Source organism: Protopterus annectens, chromosome 3.part1 (assembly GCF_019279795.1).
Source record: "Protopterus annectens isolate FY-2018-M chromosome 3.part1, PAN1.0, whole genome shotgun sequence".
Classification (NCBI taxonomy): Eukaryota; Metazoa; Chordata; order Ceratodontiformes; family Protopteridae; genus Protopterus; species Protopterus annectens.
In genome coordinates, this window is record NC_056732.1 from 621,326,198 (window position 1) to 621,346,758 (window position 20,561).

A 20,561-nucleotide genomic window follows, 5' to 3' on the forward strand; every position below is an offset into this window, starting at 1 on the left:
GACCTGACTAAATTCAATACCTCCTCCAATCTGAAGACACTACTGCGAATGCAGAATCCTTTACTGCTAAATTCTATCTATATGTAAACAGCTGCATAGATGCATCTCTCCCCCTCAGAAGCAAATACAATGGCACATTTAAAAATAAATCCCTATGGTGGAACCCAAAAATAATCATTCTCTACAATAAGAGAAAAAACCCACTGCATGCAATAATAAATGTAGCTCTCAAGATGTCAAAACAGTGTTGTTAAACTTACCAATAAACTCCAGTCTCTAATCAAATAACCAAAAATAAATATGTGATAAAGTAGCAGCCAGGCAAAATACAACCATGAAGCCTACTTTAACTACATTAGAAACCTCGGAAGCAATACCCAGCACTGCACAGTGCTAATAGTAGATGATGTCACATACTCAAACCTTAAGTACATAGACAATCTACTAGCAAATAAACTTAGTTCTAACTTCACTCCTTTCTCTCCCCTACATGCCCAGATCACATATACTCTTCTACACTCCCACTCAATTCTCCCAACAACAAGTCCTCAAAGCAATTTTCAAGTCAAGAACACTGCTTCAATGGGGCCAAATAACACACCAGGCTGCCAAATGGCCAGCTTGAAACAGGACCTGTCAACCTCCTACAGAAACTATTGAATATCAGCCTCAAAGAGTCTTTATGCCAGATAAACTGAGGACAGCAGCAGCATTAAGTCTCCCATACAAAGGTGAGGCATCAATAGACCCAGGTAATTATAGACCCATAAGTCTGACCAACCTCAACTCTAAGGCTATGAAGACATATGTAACCTACAAGCTGTTGACCCAAGCCACTTCAGTTTTGTCAAATGCAGATCCTGCTTGACTTCTTCAGAAAGGACACTGAATGAATGGCTGAGGGAAACTTAGTGCACACCACACATCTACATCTCACAAAGGCATTCAACACCACCCCACAGTCAATTATTTTTGATAAACTTACCCAGATAAATATTAAACACTATGTAACTCATTGGATAGCAAACTGGCTCACAAATAGAATTTAGCAAATTACGGTAGGTGTCTTTACCTCCTCCAAAGATCTGTCAGTAATGGTGTTCCACAGATTTCAGTGCCTGGACCATTCCCCTTTGGAATTTATTTCTAGGAGATCAAAGCTACTGTTAAGCGTTTACAGCTGACCATGTCTGCAGATCACTATAAACTTGGTGCTATCATAAACTATCTAATGGACACCAAGATTCTCCAAGAGGGCCTTTCCAAAACAGATAGCTGGTGTCATAACCATGAACTACAAGTAAATGCCAAAAAAAGTTAAATAGTCCCCTCAAGCAAGTATGATGTTCTTTGTATCTATCATATCAATAACACACCCCTGAAAATTATTCCAGTAGTTAGGAACCTGGGAACCTATGTGGACAAAAAAAACTGTCTTTTTATCATTGTGTATCTGATATTGTAAGAAAGTTCTCATAGGTGGATTATGAGAATCTTTATGAATTTTAAATACAATTCATAAAGATTGGCTTAATCCACCTATGAGTCCAATATTCTCTAGGAAACCGTGCTTGACTGAATCACTCTCCCTATATGTGGAAAAACAGCTTAGACCTATACTTGGTTCTGCAGTAGCTGCTCTTAGAGATAAGGAACATTTTTTACATAGTTTATTTGAAGCAACTTCTTCTTTGATAGTGAGTGATGTGGTATATATGGTTACACTTGATATTACCTCACTTTTTACTGTGATTCCAAATAGTGTAGGTTTGTAATTTAAGATGTATTTAAGTGATAACAGTGACTACCCAACCAAGCAGGTTAATTTGATCTGTTTTTTCTTGAATTTGTACTTGAGCATAATGTGTTTATGTCTGGGAGTGCGTACTATTGGCAGACATCAGACAGAAGGATGGGCACATCTTGTGTGAACAGCTATGCCAACTTAATATTAGTGCAATGGGAAACTAGTTATGTTTTGTCCAATATTTGTTTTGCAGATAATATTTTTTATTATAGATGCTTTGTCGATGTTTTTGTTTTATGGAAAGGTTCTCTTAAGAGTCTGATTAATTTTGTTGAATTTATTAATTCATGCACTTCTTTTCTTAGATTCACTATGACTTTTTCAACTAACAAGATAGACTTCATGGATAATTAGGAATTAAGAAGGTTGCTTTTCTTCAACTATTTATAAGAAAGCGAGTAGAAGAAATAATATACATCACAGAAAGAGTATGCATCTGAACCATATTTATTGTAACATAAGAAGAGGTCAGGGTATAACATTCTCTCGATTAAACCGTGACAATAAAAGATTTGATGATGCATTAAGTGAACTGAGAACTCACCTTTTTATCTAGAGGTTATTTAAGTAAAGAAGTTGCTGAATATTTAAATCCTGTTGCTTTAGATAGAGAAGGGAGAGCTAGACTGTACTTTTCTAATCTAAGTGAGGCACTTGCTGAGCCCTCTCATAGAGGAGAGATACATTCCTTTAAGTGAAATGTGGGTGTGTTTCGTCATACTCTTCTAATGTTAGTTCAATATGTGACAACTTTAAGCATCATTGGTCTATTTTTATGACTGATAAGATCAGACAAGTAGTTGGATCCCAACCAACCTTCTCCTTTAAGAACAAAAAGGCTCTTTAGTGCATGCTCTGTTATAAAAATTTCATTCATCGTCCGGATATGAATATGCCTACACAGCACACAGGAATATTTAGTTATATGTCTTGTCCTGTTTAAACTAAAGGTGTATGCTACCTGTGCTAGTTGGCAACTGGTTTATTTAGCTACATGTAAGGCTTGCACTTCTTTCTATGTAGAGATGTTGAAGAGGTCTCTAAGGGAGCAAGTGCATGAACATCTGTATTCTATCAGGAGGTTGGATGAGAAGAGTGCATTAACAAAACGTGTTACTTCATGTGGTCATGACCATGAATTTGTTTTTATGGTTTTACTGATTTTAGGCTAAGTAATTTGAGAGACAGAATGTAGCAGGCTGAGTTACGTTGCATCTTTCTGCTGCAAGCTGATATGGGGATTGGACTTAATGAGACCATTCTAGTCAAACCTCATCTTAATTCAAGAGCATTGTTTAAGTAATTTTATTGATTGATTTGTATTTTAGTTCATGTATTAAAAGGTATATGATTTATGAATGTGTTGATGTATTGTTTTATCACACAGTCATGTGGTGCCCTCAGCTTACTTTGGATTTTATTTTCGTGGAAACACCTTCTCCTTTGTTTGCAGTTCTTTTGTAATCTGGCCCTATGCTTCAGACTGTTCTTGATGATTGGATGCGTAGACACGCATTTAAACTGGGATTATCATGTACAACCTTGCTCTGTTTGGGAGTTGAGTGTTGCTAAGTATCTTATGCCCACTGTGATCACATGCCTAATATTCTTACTATGTTCCTATAACCTGTTTATCAGTTAATTTTCTACTTTTGTATAGTGAGTAAACCGTTAGTATAGTTCTGTAGCCATTATAATCTGTTTAAATTCTGGTTTGTTACTTCATAAAATTCATATTCCAATTGCTACATCTTGACTAGAATATAATGAGTTTTTTTTCTGTTCATTGCAGTTCTACTGCATGAAAATCTGTTTTAACTATGTTTTAATTGAGCTTCTTAAACTAAAACTGAAAATAATGGCCTGATTTAATATCTATAATACATTCATCTGGAACAGAAGAACATAATGAATTTTTCTCCTTCCCTGGCAGTTTTGATTCAAATACATTTATCCAAATTAAAATGTGTGTAACACTATTGAATTTAAAGTGAAAATATTGGCCTGATTTATTATTTCATACATACCTCCCCTTCTTTAACTGTTCTAGATGCATTTTACATTTTAGTACATTAAAGTTTGCGAAGCTATCTTTTAAGGAGGTTATTTTCCTTTTTTTTTTCTTTTTACTCTTTTTCTTCACTTTTATGGTAAACATCTTCATTTTGCCATGGCACTACCTGTTAATCATGTGTTTGTTTCTGACTCTAAGTGTCATAGGATGAGACATTTACTGCCTGTTGTAGAGTATTTCTCTACTTCCACTTGTTCATCTAAATTTTTATGGTCTCTCTTCTCACTTTTGCATATCTGTTATCTTATGTCATAGTACTTCCTACAAACACTTCTTAATCACTGTATTAGCTAATATTAGAGTTTTGCACAAGTAGACTTTGATGCACATATACTGTATATACATGGCTACAAAATGTACATTGGCACTGCTCTGTACTCATGTATTTATACACAGATAATATTCTAGTAATGACATAACAAGGTACATGTGAAGGTATTGTATACAGTAATCTGGAGAGCATTCAAATAGTTATTCTGTCATTGGTACTGATTATTTCTTAATTGCTGAAAATCACTTAACTGTTTCTAAATTGTAACTGTCTCATTGTCCCAGGTCATGGCTGAAAAGGGTCTGAGGACCAGTTTACTAACTCAGATAAAATGCTGAATCAATCAATCATTCAATACTCAATCAATTTCAACATTATATTTCCAAGCTAGGGATCTTTTTCAGTATTTTGTTGTAAATGCGGTCATATACTCAACAGTTTAACTCTATAAGCTTGCTTTGCCCTTCTCTCTTTATTTTCACCTCTCTTTCTGCTTCATCATCTCTTTTCTGTTCAACAGTAAAATCATTATACCTTAGACACTTGCTATAAGAGTGGCTTTCTGCATGTACAAATGACACAGGTTGATCATGCCTCAATGTCTTCATGTTCAGATTGTTCACATGTCACACAGTTGAATTTATTGCATTCTGTACTGAACTGCCTTGTTGTCTCACATCAGTCACAGATGCAGTGTTGGCCTGGTTAACTGCAGCCCCCATTTTGAGTCTGTCTATTTGAAAACCTATTCATAACTGTGTTAGGTTTGCTCCACTTGTCATCTGTCACATTATGCATATCCTCACACCCTCTCTGAGTCTGAATGTATCACTCATGTGCTCTAGTCAACATAATACTTTGTATGTGTGCTTCAGCCATGCTCTGACTTGACTCATTTCTACTAACTTATTCTTTAATTGTTATGCTTTAATCCCATGTTTTAATCAGTGAAAACACCAAATAATAAAATATAGTGTACGCCTTTGCATGTTTACATTCCAAACAGGCAAGATATCCATTACTGTAAAAGATAAATTACAATTAAAATGTTTTTGACCAAAAGTGCTATACTGGCCAATTCACGTAACTTCTCTAGGTAAAGAGTTTAACTGCATTCATCTTTTATTGGCAGGTAGACTAACACTTTTTTTCAGTCATGATCCAGCAAAACTGAAAAATAATTACAGAACAATGTAACTATTTGTACCACCAGTGATGTGGGTTTGGGTATGGACCTAGTGCACCGATGGATCAGCCAGGTGGAAAACATAAAGCAGCCACCAGTCAGCTTTCCTATCCCATGCAGAGAGTTTTCAGCATACAACTACCTGTGGGATGTCTGGTGGAGACCAGGACCCTACAGGCTGTAAACTGTTAATGAGCAGGAATGATAGGACACATTGTGCATGACACACAGGTATATGCGCTGTGCATGTTAATATCATTCTGTGTTGCTTGAGTCTTCGTATCTTAGTCCTACAACTGAGAAGCCATAAAGGTCTTCCCTCTGAGAAATCAGGAAGCCTGCCTAATGAATGGTTATATTTAGTGCCACCCAATAAGCAGCTATGGAAGTACTCAAGGGGATGGGTGGCTGGAAAGAATGGTCAGAGATTAGTGGTGGTTATGTGGGAGTTGGGAGGGGTCCAGCTTAAAAATAAATAAATGAAAAAGAATGAGTATTCATGGCAGTTACTTAAACAAATACATATATAATACATTACTTTCCTTGTTCAACTTGGTCAGTACAAAACCATGTCATGAAAGATAAGTATTTGTGTGTACCTATGTGCATGAAGTACAGCATGTGGATGATCAGAAATGCTAGGGTAGTCCTCACAACCATATTGGTACCAGCGATATGTAGTGTACGCAATGTGTTCTGTTGACTGTGCCATGTGCCATCAACTAGAGAAGGGATGGATAGTGTCTGTGGAATATGGGGGTGGGGGGGTGATGGGTAATGTAATAATTCACCAAGGGGAGACTGGGTTGGATGCACAATAGGTGAACTGGAGGTCTACGAGTGAGCAATGGGTGAATCAGGAAGATAACCAAAGAACAAATAGTCACATCCACAATACAATCAACAAACATATGAACATTAAAAAGTGCAATACACATGTACAGAAACGTTACCGGCACATACCCACATAATGGTCTGGCCTGAACTGAGCCATCCAACCTCAACACACCTGGATACATAACTGAATACCCATCATCCCCTTCACAGCACACCATCCCCCCTTCCTGAATGTCCACCAAAACCACCCATACTCGGGCTGCTAGATAGGCGCAGCCATATTTGCACATAGTGACCCCTACCCATATCTAGTAGGCAGTCTCGCCCTAGGCAGTCTCAGGATTGCAAACTATGTATCCCTTGCATGTATAACCCTACCTTATTGCTGTAAAGCCAAAGAAGGTCATCAGTCCCCACAATTTTTGGATATCCCTCATGGGATAAGTATCTTTTCTAAACATTAGACTTGGTGTCACGACATGATGTCCAGTCCTGTATACATCTGGACACAAGTTGTATGAGCAGTAGTTATCCACGAGACTGCTCAGCCTTCAGCCGGTCCTGTAGAACCTACGACCTAGGATTAAACACCTGACCATGATGCACATCTCCCCATGTGCATTATCGGGAATATGTACCTTACACATTCACATAGTGGCAGTCGGATATAGGGTGATTAAGGTGCTTTAAAGCAGACGTAAGTAGGGTTACCACCTGTCCCACTTTGCGAGGGCCAGTCCCTTTTTGGGCAGTTGTGTCCTGACCAAATATAATACAATGGCAAATGTCCTGTGACTGTAGGAAATACTTATGTCCCATATTTCATGTAACAGTTGCATAAAACAGTTATTTCTGTATGTAAATTACTTAAATGTTACAAGAAACAGAATAAGCAACTAAACTGCTACAAGAATAAGCTTTCATTTAGGCAAATAAGTAAAGTTCTAACCTTTGTACTGACTGAGGGTATGTGTCGGCCTGTAAAATCTGCTGTGTGTCCCAAAAATGCCCCACTTTGGCCATTTGAAAAGGTGGCAACCCTAGACGTAAGCAGGTATGCAAGTGTGTATGCCAGACGGTAAGTGGCGGTGATTCAACGGTATGGGAAATGTAAATAAGCATGTAGGTGTAATTGCATGTGTATGTACAGACCGATATATACACACACACACACACACACACATATATATATATATATATATATATATATATATATATATATATATATCTATGCATACAATTATATATATATATAAAGAATGGATGTTGTAACAATAAAGCATACACAAGGGATGTGAAGGGAATCAAGAGCAATGTTGATATTATATAGCGCTTTCAGCGTATGTCATAAAAAGCTGCCCAGGAGTGAGCAGAGCACCGCTACTCACACCACAGGCAGGGTTTTACCAGTAGGAGTAACATCGTTGAAATGCTAAGTCTACTTTACACACAGACTGAATGTAGTCCCATGCTGGGACCTCCAAAAATTGGAAAGTGCAAATGGCCAGATTCCATAATCCCAGGAAATGCACGTATGTGCAAATATACATGGCGGGAGACCCTGTGAATACACAAGGTGGGACAAAATGTGTGTAGGGCCCCAAAAGCTCTGGAGAGGGCAATGTGTAAAGGTGTGTCATGGCTGCGATAACAAGTGGATAATGGATGTTACGCGTGTAAATTCAACACGGGTGGGGTGGAGGAACTATGGGTATGCAATTATGGATCCAGGCGTGTCAGGGTTGGATGGGCCGGTTCTAATGTACCGCCCCGTGGAGGTCATCTAGGTCGTAATAGGTATATATGCATACTCACATGCAGACAATATGGTGAAGTACAAATTCTGTAACACATGCATTCCATTTGTTGACATAAGTAATAGGAATGTACCCTTACAAACATCGACAGTAGATGTAATAATAGGCTGTGCAGAAGAAGGACGGGTCGAATCACACTATCACATTCCAGTTACCATCGGTAATCCGTACATGAACATATAGCAACATCTGTCCACTGTATAACGTGCTACATACTGATTACAAGATAACTGGAGTGAAGTGTCAGTGTTATAATTTATAAGGTACTAGTATGCTGGTGAAGCATATATAAACACCATTACGCATGTGTAAGTGTGTATGAGCGGGGAATGTATTGACACACAGATGTACATATATATATATATATATATATATATATATATATATATATATATATAAAAAAAAAACATATATATATATATATATATATATATATATATATATATATATATATATATATATACACACACACACACAAATATATATATACACAGCAAGATATGAATATACATGTATGAATACATATGCAGATATATCTGTATATAATAATGTAAATAGATATATATATGTTACAGTAAATATACACATGTATATACCTAGGTTATGTTACAGCAGGTACGGTTAACATATGTTCAGACCAGGCATATGTTGGTGGGAGGTCCAATCAACAAACGTCTACCTCCCACCCCCCAGCTATGCCGGTGACACATACAGACATGCAATAAAGGTAAATACAACACTACTTCCCAGACCACCAGCAGGAAACTATCAGTGGGAGAGATCTACAAGGTCTACACTTTAAACATGGACAGCGACATCCCTTGTGGGACACCAAAAAATTTGTTCTTCCAGGCAATGCGAGTAAAGATTACTGTGACCAGGATGCAGCTTTACACGGAACAGTAGGTTGTGCAAGCCTGATAACACATGGGTTGACACAACGTACGACATGTGTCCCGACACGGGGAGAGTGGGCAGTGTGTAGGGGTGTGTTCATATCCCATCTGCACCCACCTGCGCCCACAGTAAGGATGAGTGCTGTAGAGTAGTGGCAGGTAGGGGAACTATGGGTATGCGATTATGGGCCTGGGCGTGCAGGTGTTGGCTGGCAGACATGTATTAGGACCGCTCCGTGGGTGTAAGTAATATTCTGATGTGGGTATAGCAGATGCCCATACCTCCCAATCCTTAAGAGCACATCTACTGGACAGTCCGTAAACATTGGGGGAACACATAGGGACCATATCATTGAACTGTCCCCGATTACCAGGGACGTCCGTGATTACGAATGAGAATCTAACATAGTCCCAACTAAACCCTCCTAAAACTAGTGATATTAGGAGGAAAGGTGGCGGAATACACATAATGAATAATGACAACATGTAAGAGTCCTAAACAGCATGAGCCTCAGACAATGTGTATGAATACATATGTGCTCTGGGTCCATCAATGTGTCAGGTTAATAGCACCAACCTTCTAAATGTGTCCCTGAGGTCTTTATGCAGTGTCCCTGATTCAGTGTTCATTCCTCCCCCATTCATATGAGAGGTCTGATAGTGAGAGAAAGTGCATGTTCCGCTGACTACCTTAGAAAGTTGATAGAATAATAGGGTTGGGGTTACTACCTGTCCACCTTTGCAAGGGACACTCCCCTTTGGGCATTTGTGTCCTGCAAAATAACTAGTTATGGCAAATGTCCTGTGATTTAGGGCATAGATTACTTATATTGTCTGTAGTAGTTGCATAAAACAATTATTTTGCACCTGAAACACCTAAATGTTATAAGTAACAGTATAAGCAACTATAATGCTACAAGAGTAACCTTTTATTTAGGCAAAACAGTGAAGTACTCCCCTTTCTACTGGCTGTGGGTATGCATTGCCCTGCAAAGTCTGACGTCTCTACATACAGGTCCTGTAGGGTTGCCACCTTTCCAAATAGCCAAAGTGGGACATGTTCTGTAGAAATGTCAGACTTTCCAGGGCAAAACATACCTACAGCCATGCATAGTACAGGATTATACTTATTTGCACAAATAAAAGCTTAATTTAGTTACATTTGAATTGCTTATGCTACTTCACATAACATATAGAAGTTTCATATATAAAATAACTTGTTTTATGCAACTATTAATGAAACATAGAATATATAATAATGTCCTGTAATCAGGACATTTGCTATGTCTTGATTATTTTCGCAGTGTCCCTCACAATGTGGGACAGGTGGTAACACTAAAGTCCCACCTTGGCCAATTGAAAATGTAGCAAACCTATAATAGGTATGAGGTAACATGACTCAGCCGACGGATGTGGCTCCCACAATCCAACTACTTGTCTGTATTGAAGAGTCTTGGTTCCCATGTATCAGCCAGATGGGAGCAGATTGTATGCGGAACACACAAATATGATTAATTCACTGTACATGCTGCTGATTCCATACAGTCAAACGCCATGCCATAGCCTAATGGGCAGCGATTCCCGATACTGTAGTCATGTAGTCCGATGTAATAGGCATCACAAGGTGGGAGCAGATTGTATGAGGAGCACACAATTAATATGATTAATTCACTGGACAGGCTGCTGATTTCATATAGTCAAGCACCATGCCGTCACCTAATGGGCAGCCATTCCCGATACTGTAGTCAGAAGCGGCCTTAGGTCAACTGGTGCCCTAGGCAAAGGGCACAACAGCACCCCCCTCCCACCACATCACCCAGTGCCCCCATCCTGCTCTACCTACACCAAATAAATACTGGTAAAGTGCCCCCACTAAAGCGGCGCCCTAGGCAGCCGCTTAGTTGGCCTATGCCTAAGGCCAGCTATGACTGTAGTCATGTAGTCTGATGTGATAGGCATCACAAGGTGGGAGCAGATTGTATGAGGAACACACAAATATGATTGATTCACTGGACAGGCCACTGATTCCGTACAGTTGAACGCCATGCCATCGCCTAATAGGCAGCCATTCCTGATACTGTATTCATGTAGTCCGATGTAATAGGCATCACAAGGTGGGAGCACATTGTATGATGTACACACAAATATGATTGATTCACTGGACAGGCCGCTGATTCCATACAGCCGAACGCGATGCTGTCGCCTAATGGGTAGCCAATCCCAATACTGTAGTCATGTAGTCCGATGTAATAGGCATCACAAGGTAATATTGTGGTCCTCGCTCCCACCCAGGGGTGTGAGTGACAGATGCAAGCAACAATGTTGGTGCATTTGCAAGTGCGGGAACGAGTGGGTGTAAACGTGTTTAGCTACCAGTCTGCGAGTATTGCACTGGTAAAGCAATGTAGAGGCTAACTGAGCATAAGAGGCTGTAACCAGAGGTCAGCATTGCTTAGTAATGCACAAACCCACGCACACCCGCTCTCAACTGCTTTAATGTGCCTTACTTCCTCCGTATCCAATGGGCTTGTTCTGCCCTGCAACCAAATAAACGTCCTTTGCAAGGGTCGGAACCAGGACACTGCTCACACAGCTAATGAGTATTACCAATACGCCATGGTAGATATACAGACAACGGACAGTACCACAAACATATCAAACAGCACAGTCATTCAACAGTATAGGAATGTATCTCATCATGTAGATGTATATGTGAGTGTTTATGTCCAGCATATAGGTAAATACATATATAGAGATGTATCAGGAACATACCATGTGGCAACAAAGCATCACAAATGAATGAAATGGGAAACACCAGCAATGCCTGTATTATGTAATGGTGTTGCTCTATGAGATCACAAGACTCCCTCAGACAGACATGTGTCAGCCATACATGCAAATAGTTGTGCATTGGCCATATACATCACTGTGCATGTAATGTACATTAACACAACAGTACCTGTCCAATCATTATGTGTGAACAGTACTCTTGCAAGGTGCTGTGTGCAACATCATCATCATGATAAAGGTAAATGGGGTAACCATAGAAGGACCGGTAGTGTTGTGTGTACAATGGGGTCATCCTCATCACTTGTACCTGGACCATGTAGGAGTGATGTGCATACCAGAATCGTGCGCCTGACTGACAGGGGAGAGGATAACAGCTGCAAAGGAGGCAGTGCTTGGGGCTGTCCAGGAGGGGCAGCATCACCCTGTAAATGTGACACTCTGCCCCTGAACTGGCGTATCTGGCTTCATAACCCCTTAGGGAGCCAGCAACGCAACACGTCTGGGACTGAACAACAGCAGATATGTACCTGTCTGATCCTGCTCCCAGGGGGGACATGCTCCATCCTCAGTGGTGGGTACCACCAGAAGGTGTTGCAGAGCCAGCAGAGGTTGATATCTATGGCTGGGCCCCAGATGTGCTAGTGCCCGGTGCCACGGTCAGCTGAAGTGGGACAGGAGGTTCTGCCGGGACCTCCCAACCGATTCAGCCTATGGTGTTGCATTTTAAACCCACATATGGCTTAGTGTTAGACAACAGCATAGAGGATTACCTACGACAGTATGCATAGATATCACCAGCAACCCAACACAACAGATGGTATGCATTTGCAGAGGGAGCACAATACATGTATCTATACTGCATGCCAACTGTACAATGTGTAGCAGACTTGTGACCGCAGCTATGAACAGTTGCCCATCATTGGCTTGTCACTGGGAATCCCACGCAGTGTCTGTCATACCACTGTCTCATGTGACACATATCCAGTCAGGGATGCGATGGCAGTAACACATCCCTATCATCATGTACTGTCTGCAATCCTCTCACCATGCTTCTGCTGTGCACAGATGTGTGTTCAGTGTGTAACACAGGAAAGAAATGGTTGCACACACTGACCAGTTCACAGATGGCCCTACAGATGGGGGTCCCTCATGAACAGAGTACTGTCATGTCTGTATTATAACATGCAGAATAGCCATTACCACACACATGTTAAACAGGCAGTAGTCTCAATGCAGCATAGCTACACTTACATGCTGTAGTCATGTGTGGCACATCACCCTCCTTTCTTTAGGCTATTTCCCACTGTGGAAAATGATTGAGGTACATCCAGATATCATCTGTGATGCCGTGTCAGAACACCACATCCAGGTACAACTCACAGCGACTGTCATGGCCAGATAACAACTTGTTTCCCTAGATAGTGTACTGTGTTTATCATGCGGATGGCTATGGGAACACCATCACAGCTGTACCACATGCAATCAGCTAGAGGAGGACTGCAATAGGTGCTGAGGCCATTACCTGACCATTTCCAAAACTTACAATACACATGATGCTGCTGTGCAGGTGTACACCTTCACATCTACCAGAGAGTATGCGGGTGGGACAGGCAATGTAGACCAGGGAAGGGCTTGGAGAATTAACCATAAGCATCATCTGCCACACACCGAACAGTACAGGGGTCAAACCCCTGACTACTTATTACTATTACATGTGCATGACGTTACTACATGTGCCACAAAGGCGACATGTTGCTGTGCTGTAAGAACATATGTGTGTAGGTGATTGACATCTGCAACAGATATAGTAGACATACGTTAGGTGTACCACACATGTCTGTCCATGTGAATGGATGCCATTGTCACCACAACCACACTCTCTAATGGACACACATTGACACCTTTGCCAGGGCCACAAATACACAAAGTAACTACTTAGTTTGCCACATTGCAGTAATGCACAGGACCACATGCACCACAGGGGATAACTGAAGGTTCTATGGGCTAGGGCATGTGAAAGTGCTTGACAACTGTTGGTATGCCAACGTGGTTTATACTGGGAGTGACTGTGGTTGGGAGCATCACAACCCACATGCAGACACAGGGTGCCAGTACTGGCATGCAGGTATGCATTGCTCCATGGGTGTGTAGTGTTTGGCTGTGTAAGATGGATGTACAAGGCTGGGTGAGGGGTAATCCTTGCCATCATGTCACCCGACAATGATGTGCAGTGCAAGGTTGTAGTGTCTGCAATGTCCCACACAGATGGGTACTGCATTATCTGGCCTGACATCCTGGTTACCAATGTGTAGGGCCATAGATTTGCAACGCATGCCATGTCTGTGTTTGATAGTCCTTCACATGGACATTTCCTGGGATGTGCATGTCCCACAATACTGTACAGTGACATGTACAGGTGTACCTGGTTTGGCAGACACATGCTGTGTACATAGCCTGTTATACCCCGATATGCCAATACTGGCCTGGTGTGGCAAAACCTGCTTATAGTGAGCAGGTCGGCCCTGCACCTGCATGGATAGTATGATACAGGTATTCCGTGGTGTCAGTGGCATGGGTCCATACAGGGCACATGTGTACAGCATTGTCTGGCCTTTGTGGATCACATTTAAAGGCACCACATATGTTGCAGGCATTCAGTGTGAAACATAGTAAAGGCACAATGTCCGCATATATGTGCCTACTGTATCGCTGTACAGGGTGCCATGTCCTCTGCAGGCCACTGCATTCACACCATGCCTACCATCTGTCCTTAATGTGCATGGTACTAGCAACATAGTGGGATATCCTAGGCGAGGCTGTTTGTGCATGGCACATGGGTGCAGGGTACTAGTAGGGCTGCATACTTAGTTCAACAGGCCTTTTGCCAGATGTATGGGTATGGCTTGCCAACACAGTCCCATGGCTGACTGATAGCTGTACTCCTCGTGAGGTGGCCAATGTGTCATAAGACAGATACCATATAGGAAAACTACAAAACCCACTCCCAAACATGTCCAGTGGTAAGACAATCATGGCCACCTCTACACAGGTTCTGACAGAAAAACACACACTTGCCATGTCCTGTATACAAACCCCTACTGTATCACACTGCAGTAATATGCGTTTAGGGCATGCACTACAGTGAATACTACAAAGCACTGTACTTGTTTCATGCAGGCAGACACACACTTGGCATGTCTGGGATTAGAACACCGACCTAACTACTTTACTATATTACAGCATTACGCAGTTACAGAATGCACTACCGAGATTACTGGGACACAGTACTCCCAGAGGTGTATTTGTAGATGGGTGACATCATCAGCCTTGCCAAAGGTGGGTATAAAGAATGTATGGAGTGTGAGCAGTATAAAAGCATTACTCAGTCCTCAGGCAAATGGGGACACACACACACACACACGACAAGTGTGGGACTAGAACACCGACCTAACTACTTTATTACACTACAGCATTACGCAGTTACAGAATGCGCTACCGAGATTACTGGGACACAGCACTCCCAGAGGTGTATTTGTAGATGGGTGACATCATCAGCCTTGCCAAAGGTGGGAATAAGAAATGTATGGAGTGTGAGCAGTATAAAAGCATTACTCAGTCCTCAGGCAAATGGACACACACACACACGGCAAGAATGGGACTAGAACACTGACCTAACTACTTTATTACACTACAGCATTACGCAGTTACAGAATGCACTACCGAGATTACTGGGGTACAACACTCCCAGAGATGTATTTGTAGATGGGTGACATCATCAGCCTTGCCAAAGGTGGGAATAAGAAATGTATGGAGTGTGAGCAGCCTAAAAGCATTACTCAGTCCTCAGGCAAACGGGGACACACACACACACACACACACACACACGGCAAGTGTGGGACTAGAACACTGACCTAAATACTTTAGTACACTACAGCATTACGCAGTTACAGAACGTGATACTGAGATTACTGGGACACAGCACTCCCAGAGGTGTATTTGTAGATGGGTGACATCATCAACCTTGCCAAAGGTGGGTATAAGAAATGTATGGAGTGTGAGCAGTCTAAAAGCATTACTCAGTCCTCAGGCAAACGGGACACACACACGGCAAGTGTGGGACTAGAACACAGACCTAACTACTTTAGTACACTACAGCAATATGCTGTTATTGAACGCGCTACTGAGATTACTGGGACACAGCACTCCCAGAGGTGTATTTGTAGGTGGGTGTCATCATTAGCCCTGCCAAAGGTGGGTATATGAATTGTATGGAGTGTGAGCAGTCTAAAAGCAATTTACAGTCCTCTGGCAAACGGGGACAGACATACACACACACACACACACGCCAGTGGTGGGAACAGAACACCTGCCTATTTACATATTACTATTACAATACTACGTACTTATGAGTCACGCCACACAGACTACACATTTCAAGGTTGTCATTATGACCTTCTAGGAATGCAGACATCAACAGGGATGCTGGCAGTTAAGATGCACATACCTGTGAACCTATGTGTTTAAAGGAGGAATCCATCCTGACCTGGAGTGTGCCCATCTGTGGAATGGACTACTACCACTATACAGGGTTACAATGGCCATGCCCATACACAGAGGCACATAACCGACACAAGGTGTCACTGAGCATGCTGACGCACATAGTAGCACAGGGCTGTTTGGAATGCACTATGTGTCCATCTACACAAGGATATACTGGGTATACTCATACACTTAGTAGCACAGGGGGCATGCTCACACACTTAGTAGCACAGGGATGTTTGGAATGCACTATGTGTCCATCTAAACAAGGATATACTGGGCATGCTCATACACTTAGTAGCACAGGGCTGACTGGGATGCACTCTGATTCTAAACACGGAAGGCCACAGTGGCCATACTATTACAGGTAGATGTAAAGAACACATTATAATGGTCTCTGGTGTTAGCAGTTGTCATTGTTAGCAGGAACGCTGCTCTACATATATTTGACACTGGTCTTTTACACAATGTCTGCTGTCATTCTGGGATGACATGGCTGACAGTAGACAGGCCTTTGACACATATCACATGCATCCATGATTCAAGGGAGTGTGGATAATACCCAAGTCGCATCTGCCCACACAGTGCCATTCCAAGGCAAATGTCCTAAACATAGGATAACTCTCTGGTCACTGTAGATCCAACAATGAGGAATACTGACATCTGTGTAGTGAGGAACACCTGGCTTATGGCTCTGTAGTGCACAATAGCACTACCACCATATACATCAGAACCTAGCACTACCACCATATACCTCAGAACCAGACATGTGGGCCATAGCACAGGTACGGACCGCTCCAGGTGGTGTCCCCACATACATAAAGGCCACTCACATGTACTGACCGGTACCCCCACAAAAGGCATCACAGATGAGTCATGTGCAGGACACAGTGTCACATGCTGCATTCTAGGATGTAAACCTCAGACACCACCATTCCCTCAGACCACCAACATGCATCCATACATGTTTTAGGACATATAAGAGTACACCATCATGTGACCCGTGACTTGTGGACTGTACTAAGGTCTACATCAACTGTAGAGAGTGCCCATGTACTGACACAGTTGCATCATGTGTTATGCAATGCAATGATACCACTGTCTGTAACCAGGTCAGCTGTACACATACCAGGGGCCCTCTGTACTTTCCACCATTAACAGATGACTCTTGTTGTACACCAGTACACACCCTCATGTATGGGTATGACATACATGTACCTGCCCTGGTTATGTACATGCCACACACACAGCATACATGTAAATAGCATAGCTGTTGTTGTCCTTTGTGCAAACAGGTGGCTACAGCCATTACACACATGCACATGGAATGTAGGTCCATGGCTGCTGAATGCTAGCAGTACATAAGGTGTGATATCAATGTTGACAGAGGTAACATTCCCTCTGTACCAGTCACCCATTACACCCATCATATCATACAACAGTCCATGTGTCATGTATGTCATTACACATGTATACCAATTGCAATGCCTACAAACATGCCCAAATGTCAGGACTGTAGGACGTACACACCTGTACACGTAATGTTGTGCGTTCAGATAACATGCGTGTGCAGTTGCTGATGTATGCAGGTGACATGTATCCTAGTACATCATGCAGTTGTAATGCAGCCTCAACATTGCCAGCTTTATATGGTGATATGCTGAATGTACAGGATGATGTACCTCAGGAATGGACAGATGTGTGGAAATAACTAAGTGGTGGGGCATCTTTGTAGATGTATGTTTGCTGTAGACAGCTCACAGGTGTGTCACAAGTGGTCATACAATAACCTGTGTAACCGGTAAGCAATGGTTTCGTTAATTGAAGGACATAACACACAACTTAGACAGCAGTCAGGGTGACAGGGAAGGTAAATCACTTGACACTTGTTAATAGTTAAGATGTGCCGTGTGTATATATCAGCACTGTTGCCACAGGAAGCATCAGCGAAGGTAAGTCACTTGACACCTGTTAATAGTTAAGATGTCCCATGTGCATATATCAGCACTGTTGCCACAGGAAGCATCAGTACAGTTTGTAACGCATGCAATACTGCTGTACATCTGTCATACATATCATGAGCTAGGCAGGTCTGAGATTCACAGTACTGGCATGTGTGGTTGCATGTGTGTCCATATATGTCACGTATGGTGGGGAATACATCTCAATTGTTACTCACTCTCCTGTACACTAGTGTACACATCTGTACAGACTGCAATGTAGAAAGCAGGACATAGGCAGGGGCGTGTATCTCACACATGTGAGGTATCTGTATGTGCGTGACATAGGTGTATTCAAAACTGAATGTCACAGTGTGTGTATGTAGGGCTGACTGGTCCCTGGGGTGAGGATGTATGTTACCATACTGAACTGATAAGACCCTTCCCCCATCCAGGTGATGCATTCTACTATCCATGTTGATGTCCCCGATCTTTGGCCATACTGACTACCTGTAAATGTGTATTCTCTGTAGCGCATCATGTAGGTGCACAGTACTGTAATGATGATTTGCACATAGGCAGGGTCCTCACCTCACCAGTAGCAACTGTGTGTGAGTGTGTGTTACTGTGTCAGTGAATCTGTGAGTATGTGGGTGTGTTACTGTGTCACTGAATACATGTGTGTCAATACCTGAGTGTGTGGGTGCAGTTGTGTGCTGGCATCCTGTCATGGGAATGTGTATTACTGATTCCCAATAAGGCATCACACTTCCCACAGGCCTCTACCCTTGTAATCAGCTAGACCACTCTCTTACCTCACCACTCCATGTAACTGTACCTGTGATGCCACCCTTTATGGATGTCATGTCTGTGGCCACAGTAGCTTAATACACAGCTATCATGCTCTTGGATCAGTAGACATGTTTGTAACATGGGACATTCTCACTGGTATGTGGCAGCTACACAGTGCATGCTGGTATATTCATGCATACCTGTGAGTAGTCCACATTGACATATGGGACACTAACTGCAAACACTGACATCCACTGACACATGCAATTAGACCTGAAGGAGGACAGCAGAACATCATGACCAGCATGCAGTTACTGTTGTTACACAAGACACATACTGTTGTTGTCCTTTGTGCAAACAGGTGGCTACAGCCATTACACACATGCACATGGAATGTAGGTCCATGGCTGCTGAATGCTAACAGTACATAAGGTGTGATATCAATGTTGACAGAGGTAACATTCCCTCTGTACCGGTCACCCATTACACCCATCATATCATACAACAGTCCATGTGTCATGTATGTCATTACACATGTCCACCAAATGCAATGCCTACAAACATGCCCAAATGTCAGGACTGTAGGACCTACACACCTGTACATGTAATGTTGTGCGTTCAGATAACATGCGTGTGCAGTTGCTGATGTATGCAGGTGACATGTATCCTAGTACATCATGCAGTTGCAATGCAGCCTCAACATTGCCAACTGTATATGGTGATATGCTGAATGTACAGGAAGATGTACCTCAGGAATGGACAGATGTGTGGAAATAACTAAGTGGTGGGGCATCTTTGTAGATGTATGCTTGCTGTGGACAGCTCACAGGTGTGTCACAAGTGGTCCTACAATAACCTGTGTAACCGGTAAGCAATGGTTTCGTTAATTGAAGGACATAACACACAACTTAGACAGTGGTCAGGGTGACAGCAAAGGTAAATCACTTGACACTTGTTAATAGTTAAGACGTCCCGTGTGTATATATCAGCACTGTTGCCACAGGAAGCATCAGCGAAGGTAAGTCACTTGACACCTGTTAATAGTTAAGATGTCCCGTGTGCATATATCAGCACTGTTGCCACAGAAAGCATCAGTACAGTTTGTAATGCATGCAATACTGCTGTACGTCTGTCATACATATCATGAGCTAGGCAGGTCTGAGATTCACAGTACTGGCATGTGTGGTTGCATGTGTGTCCATATATGTCACGTATGGTGGGGAATACATCTCAATTGTTACTCACTCTCCTGTACACTAGTGTACACATCTGTACAAACTGCAATGTAGAAAGCAGGACATAGGCAGGGGCGTGTATCTCACACATGTGAGGTATCTGTATGTGCATGACATATGTGTATTCAAAACTGAATGCCACAGTGTGTGTATGTAGGGCTGACTGGTCCCTGGGGTGAGGATGTATGTTACCATACTGAACTGATAAGACCCTTCCCCCATCCAGGTGATGCATTCTGCTATCTGTGTTGATGTCCCCAATCTTAGGCCATACTGACTACCTGTACATGTGTATTCTCTGTAGCGCATCATGTAGGTGCACAGTACTGTAATGATGATTTGCACATAGGCAGGGTCCTCACCTCACCAGTAGCAAC